We start from the raw sequence: 13,825 nt of genomic DNA, 5'->3' as shown, positions 1-13,825 counted from the left end.
GGTTTATGGCACAGCGCCGTCAGGACTACATTTAGGACCCACGATGGGTGCGGACTACGAACCGGCCTGCAAAATGCCTCTTAACCACTGGGTTACTCAGAGAATAAGAGCATTGTTCCGTAGAAAGATAAGCGGAAATTGCTGAAAGGTACGTTCTGCATGACAGAACGTGAATACCCGACTCTGCTAGGGAGGACACGAAGGACAGCACGGTGTCAATCGTAGCCACCCTTGGATCCAACTGCTTCTCTAAACACCAATGACAGAACCTGAGCCATTTACTCCTGTACTGGGATCTGGTCGAGGGTTTCCTGGCTGCCTGGATAATACGCATGTTATCCGAAGACAAGTTAAGATGCTCTAAAGACTTGAACTCAGGCACCTGTCATGATTCCTGCCACTCATGTCCCCAGCCCTCCAAGATGTCAGGTTGGAGCCAGGCCACGATCACCTACATGGCCCTCAAGGGCCTATCCATCCATCCAAAGACCTACTTGGTCAGACTTGGCGCTTGTGGCACCAGTCTCACTCACTCCCATAGGATAACATTGGGAATTGGACTTGTAGTGCATTGATGGGGACAAGATGGATGCCCCCCACATATTTCGGTTCCCAGAACTGCATGTGCGGTCTAGTCTTTTGGATGTGGTTCAGCCCAGAGGCACCTGGGATACCCAGAGACTATTTAAGCCACACCCAGGCTGAGAAACATGCTTTGCGTTTTCTGCACCTGCAGCGTGACACTCATCGTGCTCGGATCGGTCTCCAGTAGGCCTGCATCTTTCTTCTGCGCTCAGCTCCTGCAAGAACAAGAACACCGTTAGGAACAGCCTTACCTTGCGGCGCTTCTGCCTATCAGTCATCGCTCCTTCTGTTCTGCGGGCATTTTCGGCGGGGTCCTTCCCATCCCGGCACGCCGCTTCCTAAGGAAAAGGGAAAATAACAGAAAAAAAAGGCATTAGTAAGCATTCTGCAAACCTTTGCTTATTTTTAAATACTGTACGAGCTTCAAACGCTTACCTGAATCCCAGCCGCTCTGGGGGAACTCTGACTCTGGAACTTCTCATCCATCTGCAAGAGGGAAGAGACACTCCAGGTTAGCGTGGAAACATCTAGAGGCGCTGCATACCGCGCTTACCCACCGGATTTGTTCTTCATAACTGGCATCCACGTTGAAAACTTTGCGGCACCTAAAAGACACAGAAAAAGAACTTGGTTCAATGCAAATACGAAAGGGGTGCATCGCGCTCTCACTCACCTTCAGCGCTACTCATCTCAGAAGCACGCTGCCATCCCCGGACTTTGGCCATCATCTAAGGAAGGAAAGGAACTAAGTTAGAGAACTGTTCAAAAGACTCATTATACTTACCTGTCGGACTCTTGCCAGTGAAGTAACTAGGCAGCAACGAGCCTGCATCAATCAACGCGCCTCTGCGCTGAAGGCAGGACGGAGAGCACACTATCCAAGAAAACAAGGCCCAGTCTCCAGTCAAATAGCCTCCAGGGAAGGGTTCGAGGTCGTAAGAGGTCAGAAGAGGCTGAGTGACGTCCCCGTGGATACCAGGTGAGCGTTACAGCACCATGCCGCCAAGCTGATCGATTGTGGGGAAGGGTGCCACCTCTGCTGTTCCCCTTAGTGGAGAAGATCGGAGGTCACTGGTAACCTGATCGGTGGATACACCGACAGGTGTTGAAGTTCTGAGAACCAAAACCTGGCTGGCCACCACGGGGCTATGAGTAGAAGGGAACAGTTTACCGAGTTCTTCAGCTTCCAAATTGCTCGATGAACTAAAGGCGTAAGCTCTCATGTTGTGCCATGGAATCTCGAGAGCGTCCCCCAGAGAGAAGGCTCCCAACCTCCCGCTGCAGGCATACTGAGGAAGCTTCTTGCTAACCGCCGTAGCGACGAGGTCCACCTCCAGTGCGCCCCAACGCAGGAAAATCCATGAAAGGACCTCCGCCTTCAACTCCCACTCGGTGCTGACCACTGTCTGCCGGCTGAGGGCATCCGCTGTGACATTCAGCTGGCCCGGGATGTGTATTGCAAGCAGCCAGACACCATGAAGCACGGCCTACTCCTATATCTGGATGGACAGGTCCACGAGGGGGGGGGGGTGGGATTTCGTTCCCCCTTGCTTGTTGATGTAATACATTGAAACCACATTGTCCGTGCGTATGTGGACCACCTTGTTGGCAATGAGCGGTCTGAATGCCCTGAGCACTAGGAAGATCGCCAGAAGCTCCAAATGATTTATGTGCAGGAGCGTGTCCTGAGGCGACCACAGGTCCGAGACCTGAAGAAGATCTAACGTCGCACCCCACCCCAGAAGGGAGGAGTCTGTCACACCCCACCCCAGAAGGGAGGAGTCCGTTGTGATCGTCACCGTGGGGGTTGGGTCCTGAAACCCCGCACCCACCGACAGGTTGCTGAGAGATGACCACCAATCCAGGTCCACTCATGGAATCCAGAATCATTATCAGCTTGGAATCCGGGTCCACAGCCTGACGCCAGGAACTCCGAAGAGCCATCTGGGTCCGTCTCATCTTGAGACGAGCAAGAGTAAGAGCCAGCACGCACAACGCCATGAGGCCCAGAAACCTCTGGAACCACCAGGCCGACATGCTCTCCGACTGCGCAAACATCTGACATGTGGCTAACAGATTCGCCATTCTGTCCCCGGTCAAGTACACTCTGCAGTCGATCGTGTTCCAGCGAAAACCCAGGAAAATCAGGTCCTGCAAGACCGTCATGGAAGATTTCCGCCAGTTCACCGACAGCCAAAGATGGAACAGGAGCTGAAGGAGAGACTGGAGATTGCCCGCTGCTGTCACCGGGCAAGGGCTGCGTAAGAGCCAGTCGTCCAAATATGGATACACATGGATACCCTGGAGACGAAGATAGGCCGCAATCACCGACATCTTCGTGAAGACACGCGGCGCCGAGCTGAGGCCAAAAGGAAGCACTCGAAACTGGAAGTGTTCCTCTCCCAAAGAGAAGCAGAGAAATCTCCTGTGTGGTTTCCAAATCAGGATATGCATGTATGCATCCTGAAGATGCACGGCGCTGAGCCAATCGCCCATCTGCAAGGAGGACCGTATCTGGCCGCGCATGATCATCTTGAATTTCTCTTGGGGTAGGAAACGATTGAACTGGGAAAGGTCTAGGATGGTGCGCAGGCCAGCCTGGTTCGGTTTGGGCACCGTAAAAGCCCTCCCCTCGCTCCCCAAGGGGAAAGGGTTCCACAGTTCTGAGGTCCAGAAGTTTCTGAAACTCAGCTTTGAGGGAGGGCGAGCCACACAGCTGAGGGGTGTGGTGGGGGGGTAGAGGTAGGTTGCGACTGACGAGACCCATCTGTCTTCTGTGATGGCCTGCCACGCCTCCCAATGAGACGCAATGCGTCCTCCCACTGGGGTCTCATGCGAGCGCGGAAAACCCTAATTTAGCAGGTTAATCTGTGGTGGTGCCACCTGAACCGGAGGAGGAGGCTGAGGAACGGGAGGAAAAACCGTTGCCTACAGCGGTTATTCCCCGCAGGGGTATCCACTCTGCGAGACTTGTGTTCGATGAAGCCCTTAAAGCCAGAGGAAGGTCGACTTTGCGACAACAGTCTCTGGGTTTTGAAAGGAGCCTTAACCAGGACAGACAAGGACTTAGCTGTCTGAGTGCTATCCTTCGTCTTGGTGAGCTCTACATCTGTTGTAGCATGAAAGAGCTCCTTCCATTCGAACGGAAGGTCCAGCACCTTGTCCTGCACTTCTTTCGAAAATTTAGTTGCATGCAGCCACGCCTGCCGTGAGGTATCAACCCCCAGCATAAGGCCCCGAGCCGAGGTGTCTACGTGATGAGCCGCAGCCTCCAGGAGATCCCGGGCCAAGACCCTGGCGTCGGAAAGGCCTCCTCTAAAGTCTTCCAGCTTCTCGACCGGGATAAACTCCTCAAACTCCGACAGACCTTTCCCCATCCGCATGTTAGCTCCCGCTAATATCAATTCAGCGTTGGCCTGCCTGAGCTGCAAGGCCAAGTTGGCGAAGATTTTCCTCCCAAGGGAGTCGAGGAGCTTGTCCTCCTTTCCCAGAACCTGAGTAGCCGTCGTGGAAGAGGATGCTGCAGGCCTGCACTGCAAAGTGGCCGCAGCCACCACTGTGGAGAAGGGGGGGCGGACAAGATGACAGGGCCACCTCTTCCGAAGAAGGCAGCCTTTATCTAGCGTCAATTTTCTTATTGACAAAAACCTCGGCCAGAACGTCCTTCTGCAAGAACAGGCCGGTACGCTCCAAGGGAGACAGGGTGAACACCCCAGAAAGCACGCCCTCCTGCGGAGTGGGTGCCTTGGGCACTGGAACATCTAAGAAGTTCATCATGTCCAGTACCCGGTCATGAAAAGCTCTGATAGAGCGGGGGAGGTCCTCGTTGTCCTGATCGCCTTGTGCGTCATCCGACAGATCAGGGTCCTGCTGAACCGTGTCGGGCGCTGCCTTGTCCACGGGGGACAATGGGGGCAAAGGCGGAAGAGTCGGGGGAGGCACTGTAGGCAAGGGAGGCGCCGGCGGATCCACCGGAGGAGCAGGTGGAGCCGGAGGTGTGGGAGGACATATCTCCCTAAATAGCCCTTTGAAATACCCCTCATGGGGTCGGTACGCATAAGCGTTTGAAATTTACCGAAAAAGGCTTCCTCCGGGGACTGCTTCGGAACCTGAGGAGGCCTCTCATGAGGTGGACAAATCCAGGGACGCAACAGTGACGGGTGCCACACAGACCCCTCCACCGACGTATCCACATAAATCAACGGTGCCGATCCTGCAGGCAGCAAAACATTGTGCGGAAGAGGCATTCGAGCGTTCCAGTCATAAACTGGCCGATAAGGATGCGCACAAGGGACTCTATGTTTACCTAAGAGGCCGCTGGTGTAGTTGTAGGGGTTTTCTAACATGAGGGAAATCCTGTAGTCGGGCAGGATATCAAGGCTAGATAAATATTTAATACAGGGGGGTGGTCCTGTCCTCAACCATTTGTACTACAATGGATAGTTGTAATAATAGTTTCAACACATCTCCATAATAAGGTTTAATACATCTTTAGAAGTATGTATCATTGGAGGGAAGTACAAATCCAAGTCCTGGAGAAAAAACGATTTCTGTGACCTTTATTAATTAGGTCGCAAGTTTCAAACATAGGGAACTCAATGTAAGCACAAAGAATAAATAAAACATGCAAATTTTTTTTGAACATGAAAAAGAAAGTAGAATAAACCTGGTCTCCCACTTGGCGAGTTATCTAGAACACAAGTACATGAATATTAAATACATATTTAAATAGCAAGCCATGTTCTGTGGTGACATGAAGTTACTCAATTGAGCCTGTTTAGTCCATACGGTGCAGCATACAAAAGGTGACTTTTTTCGAAATGTGCCAGCAGTTTCAAGGAAAGAAAAGGCTGTGCATTTACAAAGTGAGTATAGTGTGTTAACTACACACAACTATACTGGTGCTGTGTTGTGTTGTATTGTTGAGTTGCCAAGTATTACATCATATTGGACAACCTATTGGAATATTGTCCTAGTCACACATAACCTATACACAGCACTGTGCTTTAAAGGAACCTATGCTATAAGGCAGCGTCAACATGAAGATGTTAAGGATTCTGGTCATCGGTCCGGAAGATGTAGGCTCGGGGCACGATGACAAAATAGACGTTTCGGCTGTGAAAAGATGCCAGCCTTCTTCTGGGGCCAGGTAAAGCAGGACTCCCTATAGATAAAAACAATATAAAAAGGTATATTGTTGAATGGTCAAGGGGATGGATCATTACTGAGTTTTTAGAAAGAGCCCGTGAGAGGCTAACTTCAGGGCTGTCCCTCCGGTCTCCACCACTAACCTTAAAAATGAGGGAAGAGGATCAGCTGCGAGTTGTTAGAACCCTCATGGTTGGGTAATTGATGTCCAGGTGAAAGCATGGTGCGCTATGGGATGATCTGAAAAATATCCGAACACGTGTGTTGGTATAGCTGGTAAGGGACCAACATGCCTGATTATATATGGGAGAATGAAGGAAACGGGTAATGAAGTACCTCGTTGTGGCAGTCGCGTGAGGGCGGTACTGCAAGGCTCCGCAGTGCGGTGCGCAAGATGTTGGCTGTGGCAGGAGCAGTGTTCTTGCCTGTGGGTCTGTTGTTCAGATCGGGAGTCTGGGGAGCAAGAAGGCAAATAGATAAGTCTGCCCAGACTCAAGTGCGTTTAAAAAAGTTGGAGATAAGCTACCTAGTCAGGACTGAACGCCAGGAAAAGAATCCTCACCTTAATCTCTCTGGAGATCCACTCGCGCTGTGTGCGATCGGGAAATGGCGCTCACGTTCGTTATAGAGAGAGCTGTGTGTCAGTATAAGCACTGCGCATGCGTAGAGGAGTAATGTGTAATCCTCGCGCATGCGCCGTGTGTGCGATGTCGGGTCGTCTAGGAGACGGGACGCCCGTCAACGCGGACAGTAGCAAGTCCGTGAGCATGGTCAGGGTTCAGCCGGTGCTGCATCCTGACCTCGTTGGAAACGAGTGCGTGGGACAATGTTGGAAGTAAAAGCGGAGGTCAACCCATCGCTGTGAGTGTGGGGACAGCTGATGTGTATGTCCTGGTGGTGAAGTTGCTGGATAAGTGGTAACAGCCTTATCAGCATGGGCCTCGAACATCCGTTTGGTAACAGCAAGCCCACCCAAGGCCTCGGTGCGCACCCCGGTCTTATTTTTGAGGGAAACCAACAGAACGGCCTCAGAGCAAGCTCCGGTACCCAATGACTCAGTAGAACTGGGTCTACAAACAGCCCTCACAGGAGGGGCCTCGGAGCGCACTCCGGTATCTACAGGCCCCTTACGGAGACCCTCTGAGAAAACACTGGTACAATTATTAGGCCCAACGGGCACCTCAGGGCGAACCCCGGTGGCAGAGTGATCAACGCCCCTCCTGGCCCAAGAGGAACCCGGAAAGGTATCCCCTGGCCGGGGTGCTCTGAAAAGTAAAGAACTTACCGGGCGTTTCTTCTTCTCATCGATGAACACCTGATAATGCGAAGGAGGAGTTCGTCGGAACACCTCCTCTCACCGCTCCAACCGAAGTTGAAGTGCCCGGACCGAAAGGGAGTCACAGTAAAAACAGGAGTCCCAACGGTGATCCGGTACTGCAAGGACTCAAGCATTCTAAACAAAGAGGATGGTGATCCGCACTCCCAAAACGACGGTGACATGATACATTTTGGAAAATCTAGTTTGAACGACATAGAAAGACCAGCACACGATCGCTAGCAAGAGCCAGAGAGGAAAAAAAGGGAAGAAACTCTTCCAAGGATGCAAGTGCGTCCAGTCCCGAACGAGCCGAGAAAAGGACTGATGGGCGATGCGGAAGCCAAGGTGGGCGGGGTTACGGCCGCGTGTCGGGCCCCGCGCAGGAAAGAGAAAGAAACGCGAAAATGGGCGTCGACACAGGGCGTGCCAGTAATACTATCCCAAGTGTGACATCCACTGTACCCAAGATCCCTCACACGTCTAGGACCCTCAGATTGTATTTTTTCTGACATGAGGTAGCATGAGGAGTAGCGCGAGTACAGATTATCCAAGCAGATAGAAAGAACTACAAGCATCCATGCGCCTTCTCTCAAAGGGGAGGAAGGGTGGGTCACATGTGAATCTAAGCAGATACAAGCATCAGAAATACGATTACGGTGAGTAATGTATCCCTCCTTAGGCTTGTGGAATCTGCTTAGATCACATGCTGTGCATAGATTAGCGAGCAATGTTAGAAGAAGGAGGTGGGATGTGAGAAGGGTCATGAGCAAATAAATGTCTTAGAACCGCTTGTCTCACTTGAGTATCTGTCTTGGAATGGGTGTCAATGCAGTAGTGCTCAGTAAAAGTGTGAATAGAGCTCCAGGTAGCTGCTTTGCAAATGGTGTCAAGGGGTACATTTGCAATAAAAGCCAGAGTGGCCCCAATGCCTCTTGTAGAGTGGGCTCTTGGCGTGAAAGGCAGAATTTTTTCAGAAAGGGAGTAAGACAGCTGGATACAGTTTATAATCCACTTAGAGATGCCCCCTTTAGAGACGCGATCTCCCTATTTGCCTGTAGCTACGGAGACAAACACTTGGTCTGTTTTCCTCAGTGGTCTGGTTTTGTTTACATAGTATAGTATAGGACCGCCCTATGCACATCTAGGGTGTGTAGTTTCACCTCAGCCGAGCTTTGTGGGTCTTGGAAGAAAGCCGGATGGCCTGGTTCACGTGGAATTTGGAAATAAACTTCGGTGAGAACCAGTTTATACTTATGGACAGTAAAGAAAGGGTCCTGCACTGACAGAGCCTGAATTTCACTGACCCTTCTTATAGACGTAATGGCTACCAAGAAGGCAGTTTTATATGTCAGGTGTTTGAGACTGCTCTTATGCATGGGCTCGAAAGGAGGGCCCATGAGTTTAGCAAGCACTACATTAAGGTCCCACCCTGGTGGTGGGTTAGAAATTGGAGGGTGAAGTCTCTTTACTCCTTTCATGAAGGCTTTAACCACTGGTACTTTCCACCACGATACTTTGTTATGCGAGGTGGTGTACGCTGACAGAGCTGCCAGGTATACCTTCAGTGTATTAAATACCAACCTGCGTCCAGCAGGTGGAGCATGTAGGTGACTATAGTGGAAGGAGTGCAATCAACTGGGTTGATTTGCTTATTCTGGCACCAGATAACAAATCTCATCCATTTGTCAAAGTAGCAATAGCTCGTGTTTGGCTTCCTAGATTGTTTTAGGATGTCCATACATCTCTGAGGTAAATTGAGATGCCCAAACTATGACCTCAGGAGCCATGCTGCCAGGTTCATTGTTGGGTTGAGGATGTACTGGCTGACCTTGGTGCTGGGACAGTAGGTTGTACCAGCATGGGAGCTTGATGGGATCGCACACCGCTAGTCTGCGTAAGTGTGGGAACCACGGTTGCCTCGCCCACATGGGAGCAACTAGGACGAGCATTATAGATTCCCTGTGCATCTTGTTGACCACCTTCCTGATGAGGTGGGGTTGGTGGAGAAGCGTACGCAAACCTCCCTGACCAGTCCATCAACAGAGCGTTCCCCAGGGAGTCTGGTTGGGGGAACCCGGATGCGAATCCTGGGCACTGTGTTTTCGCTTGCGGCGAATAGGTCTATAGTGGGGAAACCCCACTGAGAGAAGAGATCTACGATTTCTCTGTGTAGACATTATTCGTGTTCTTGTGGGTGGGGATCCCTGCTCAAAGCGTCCGCCAGAGAATTGAGATCCCCTGGAATATGTTGAGATGACAGGTAGATGTTCCGTCTGAGTGCCCAAATCCAAATTTTCTAGGCAAGCTTGGACAGATTTGGCGAACAAGTCCCTCCTTGCTTGTTCAGGTAAAACATTGCTGTTGTGCTGTCTGTCAGGATCTGCATTGACAGGTTTAACAGGTAGGGCTCGAACACTTTAGCTCTGAAAACTGCCAGAAGTTCTAGCAGATCAATATGATTCTTGGCCACTGAGTGAGACCAGAGACCCTGAGCTGTGTGGAGAAGGTGTGCTCCCCACCCTGACAGAGATGCGTCTGTTGTAACTACAGCCTGTACCTCAGGATCGTAAAAAGGTTTCCCCTTTGACAGGTTTTCTCTTGTCCACCAGTGAAGACTTCGTACAAGTGTTGGCGAAACGACCACTAGATCGTCCCACTGACCACTTGCCTGAGACCACTGTTTCGCCAACCATTCTTGCATGGGACGGATGCGCAGGCGCGCGTGGGGGACCAGATAAATACATGACACCATCATGCCCAGCAAACTCATTGCTTTGCGCACCGTTATCTGGCGACCGGCCTGATAAGGCGGAATTTGCAGCATCAGATCCCGAATTCTTTCCTCTGATGGAAAGGCCAACCCTTCTTGTGTGTTTAGGACAGCTCCTAGAAACTGTTTGGAGGTGCTTGGCACCAGACTTGACTTTTTCTCATTTATGGAGAAACCCAATTCGAAGGAGGTCGATAGTTCTTTGAATATTTGATCTGCAAATTACTGGGGTCTCCCCCGTGATGAGCCAGTCGTCCAGGTAAGGTTACACTGGGATTGCCTCCCTGCGTAGGTGTGCCGCCGCCACCGCCAGTACCTTGGTGAATACCCTTGGAGCCGAGGCTATACCGAAGGGCAGTACCTTGAACTGGTAGGGCTGACTGTCCACCTTGAAACGCAAGAATCTTCTATGTTCCCAGCGCACAGAAGTATGAAAATAGGCATCTTTCATGTCCAATGTTGCCATGTAATTTTTTTTTTTTGGAGAGTAGTCATGCAAAACATTTGAGGATTGACATACTTGTTTGCAGGCCGCAGGTCCAATACTAGGCGCATTGTTAAATCTTTTTTTGGCACAAGGAAGTAAGTTGAATAAATACCCTTGTTTACCTGGTGTCCCGGGACGAGTTCCATCGCGTCCTTTGCTAGAAGATTGGCGATCTCTTCGAGGAAGATCTTCTAGTGGTCTAATGAATGTACTTTTTGACGTGGAGGGTGGTTTCAGGGACGCTCTAACAGTTATAGGCAGTATCCTGCGGACACTGTGGACAGCACCCATCTGTCTGATGTGATACCTTCCCAAGCTTGGGTGAAGTTGGTAATGCTTCCCCCTACTGGGGATGCGCGAGAAGGGACCCTGAACGGAACGTCACTGTTTTGCTGGAGGCGTGCCGCCGCCTCTACTGGGGCTGCCTCTACCCTTACCACATCCCCTCTTGTTACCCCTGCCATAACCTTGGGTAGACTGCTGGTTGTTATTCCATGGTGTACCCTGCTCCTGGGAATAGTTGGAGCCTCTTTGTGAGTTTCGGCCGCATGGGCGACGAAAATTGCCATTCCCTCTTTGATTGGGGGGTTTGTTAGTTAACTGCCCCAGGGATTTGAGAGTCTCGTATTCATCCTTCGCATTTTTTAGGGTGTCCTCTAAAGCCTTACCAAACAGTAGATCGTGCTCCACCGGTTTGTCTATTAGAGATGCTTGTGTCTCAGGTTTAAACCCAGATTGTCGTAACCAAGCATGTCTTTTGATAACAGTACTCTCTGCTATCAGTCTGCCGGCGTTATCCGTGGCATCAAAGGTTGCCTTAAGGATGCAACCAGACACGGCTCTTCCCTCCGACGCAACCTGCGCCAACTGGCCTTTTAAATGTTCCGGGGCGGAGTCAATGAGTGCTGCAACTTCTTCCCACTGATGGCAGTTGTAACACGCCAGTAGGATGGTGGAGTTGGCAATCCTTGCCTGGTAGGCGGAAGTGGAGGTTACCTTCCTTCCCAAATCTTGCTCTCCTTGTCAGGGGGGAGCTTCAGAAGATAAGGGTGTTCCCGCCCTCTTCCGGGTATTAGTCACTACCAGGGAGTCCGGCTTCGGTTGCCCCCTTATGTAGAGTGGGTCCGATTGGGCTGCCCTGAACAGTTTTTCAATCCTGGGATTTACTGTCCTGGTGAGATTGGGATTGAGAAGGGAAGGGTCTATTCTCCTTTGCATTGACTTGAGAATAGGGATGGCCTGGGCAACAGGTCTCTTCTCTCCCACTAGTTCCTCGGCAAAGTCCCTCTCCTTCTGTGCTCCCTGCGTATCTATGCAGAAGTGTTCAGCCGCTCTAGATAAAACCTCATTTAAGAGAGGTTGATTGTCGACAGGAGAGTTGGTAACCGGAGGTTCCTTGTCTACTGGGGAGTCTACTCTGTAGACTTCTGCGTCATCTTCGTCCTCCTCTTGGGATTCTTCATCCGCATAGTAATCCATTCCAGTATTGACGTCTAACGTGGCCAATTCTGGATCATCGTTAAATGATGGATCCTCATCATATAGAGAGTATGGCTGAACATGGTAAGGGTCAGAAGACCTACTTTGCGTTGGTGCATCAACTCAAGGTTTTTTACCAAGGGGTTGCGGGTCCTTAGACCCTGAGGGGGTTGCCCCGTCAGGGGTATAGGCAAGGAAGTGTTGTGGATTCTTGGCATAGAAGTCTGCTAGGGATGACATTCTAGACATGACTGTCTATATCCTCAGTTGACCATTCCTTAGAACTGGGGATTACCCTCTCCTGGGAGTGTTTCCCTTCCTGACTGGACCTATCCCTTGTGCAGGGGTCTTGGCTAACTTTTCAGAAGGTTGTGACTTGTCCTTATGTGTCTGTGGTGCAGATGAAGGCTGGGAATGCTTTTTCTGCTGTTTTTCCCCCTCCTTGTGACTGGAAGAGTGCTTCCCCGGTGTCTTCACCTTTTCGGAGCTCTTCCACATCTGCTCTCGAGATTCGGGGGTGGTGTCCCTTTCCTTAGCAAGTGGTGGTCGGGCCACGGGAGCAGCCGTCCCGCGGTCTGCTGATGCTGACTCCTGGAGTGCGGCCTGGGGATGGGGGTCGTCTTCGTCTCCCGACGATCAAACCTCTGTTACTTTAGGGAGCGAGGCACTCTTGACAACAGTGGATGGTTGCCTGGTGTCATGTGGCGATCTTGATCGAGAACGCCCAGAGGACACCGATTCGGTGGACCATTCTCTGCGTGCCTCTTTCCGAGAACTCGACGCGCGCGCCGAATCTCGGTTGGACATCAAATGCTTAGTGGATGTGTCGTGGGTAGCACTTGTGTCGCCGGGGGTGTTCCCGATAGCTGCCCTGCCGGCCAACCTTCCGAGGTCGGGGACTTACGCTTGGCTGTCTCGACACCAGGTTGCCCTCGCCGTCCGATAGGAAGGCGTCGCTGCCATCACTGAAGGCACCCTCCGCTTCCATGGCCTCTCGTTGCCTGGCGTGGTGGGCCCAACATTTAATCGAACGGTTCTTTAGAGTCTTCGGTTTAAACCGACTACACGCTCTGCAATTTGCCTCGGGATGGTCCCTTGGCAAGCAGAGGTTACAGGTAGCGTGTCTGTCAACCCAAGGGTACTTGCAGTTGCACTTAGGGCAAAATTGGAAAGGGGTACCCTCCATAAGCACCCTGTGGCAGTGGGCTAGTGTGTGTAGGATTATATAAGAAAATGTGATTATATATATATATATATATATATATATATATAGATAGTTGAGTATGTACCACCCCCCCCCCCACTCTCCCTACTTGTAGGGGCCGAGGCCAGAGGCCTTCCTAGGCCCAAGTCCGTCGTGCAGCTCTCGACGGTTGTTTTCCTCTCCTGTCGGCGTCGAGTGTTGAACTTCGGTGACTCGACGTTGGGATGTAGAAAACGGCGAAATATTATGTATTTTTGCAAAATTAAAGCTAAGGCCAGGGAACTCCGCGGGATGCTTCCAACCAGTATGGCGGAAAAAAACAATCCGAGGGTCCTAGATGCGTGAGGAATCATGGGTACAGTGGACGTCACACTAGGGATAGTATTACTGGCACGCCCTGTGTCGACGCCCATTTTCGAGTTTCGAAAAACAAACTATAATACTCCGCAGCTTCCACTAGATGTCGGCCTATGCACAGCATGTGATCTAAGCAGATTCCACAAGCCTCAGAAAGATATATATATATATATATACACACACAAACCCACGTTAAAATACACTGCACAACAATGACCTTTGAGCTCCAATCCAATTTAACCATACAACGTCTCCCCTCCGGGTGCAAAAAAATCCTAAAAGGAGATAGAGAAAAAAGTAAACTAAAAAACTCCATTAGTAGAGGATATAATCTGCCAACCAAGTCCTTCTCAACGCTGGCAATACTCTGTTTTATAAACAACTGATATTCATGAAGACTCGAGAAGAGATTTGCGTTTAGCACTCAACTTTATGCCTTGTAAACATTCATGCACTACCAGTGAGGACACCTCTGGA

At 50.8% G+C, this 13,825-nt stretch overlaps 1 protein-coding gene across 3 annotated transcripts in view; it reads right to left on the bottom strand.

The window, feature by feature from the left end:
- The window catches only part of ZFYVE28 (zinc finger FYVE-type containing 28), an 881,464-nt gene that overhangs the window by 438,907 nt on the left and 428,732 nt on the right, over positions 1–13,825 (bottom strand). The window lies entirely within an intron of this gene.

Source organism: Ambystoma mexicanum, chromosome 6q (assembly GCF_040938575.1).
Source record: "Ambystoma mexicanum isolate Mex_15411 chromosome 6q, UKY_AmexF1_1, whole genome shotgun sequence".
Lineage (NCBI taxonomy): Eukaryota > Metazoa > Chordata > Amphibia > Caudata > Ambystomatidae > Ambystoma > Ambystoma mexicanum.
The sequence above is the reverse complement of the archived record's forward strand: the minus strand, read 5'-3'. Positions and strand labels throughout refer to the sequence as shown.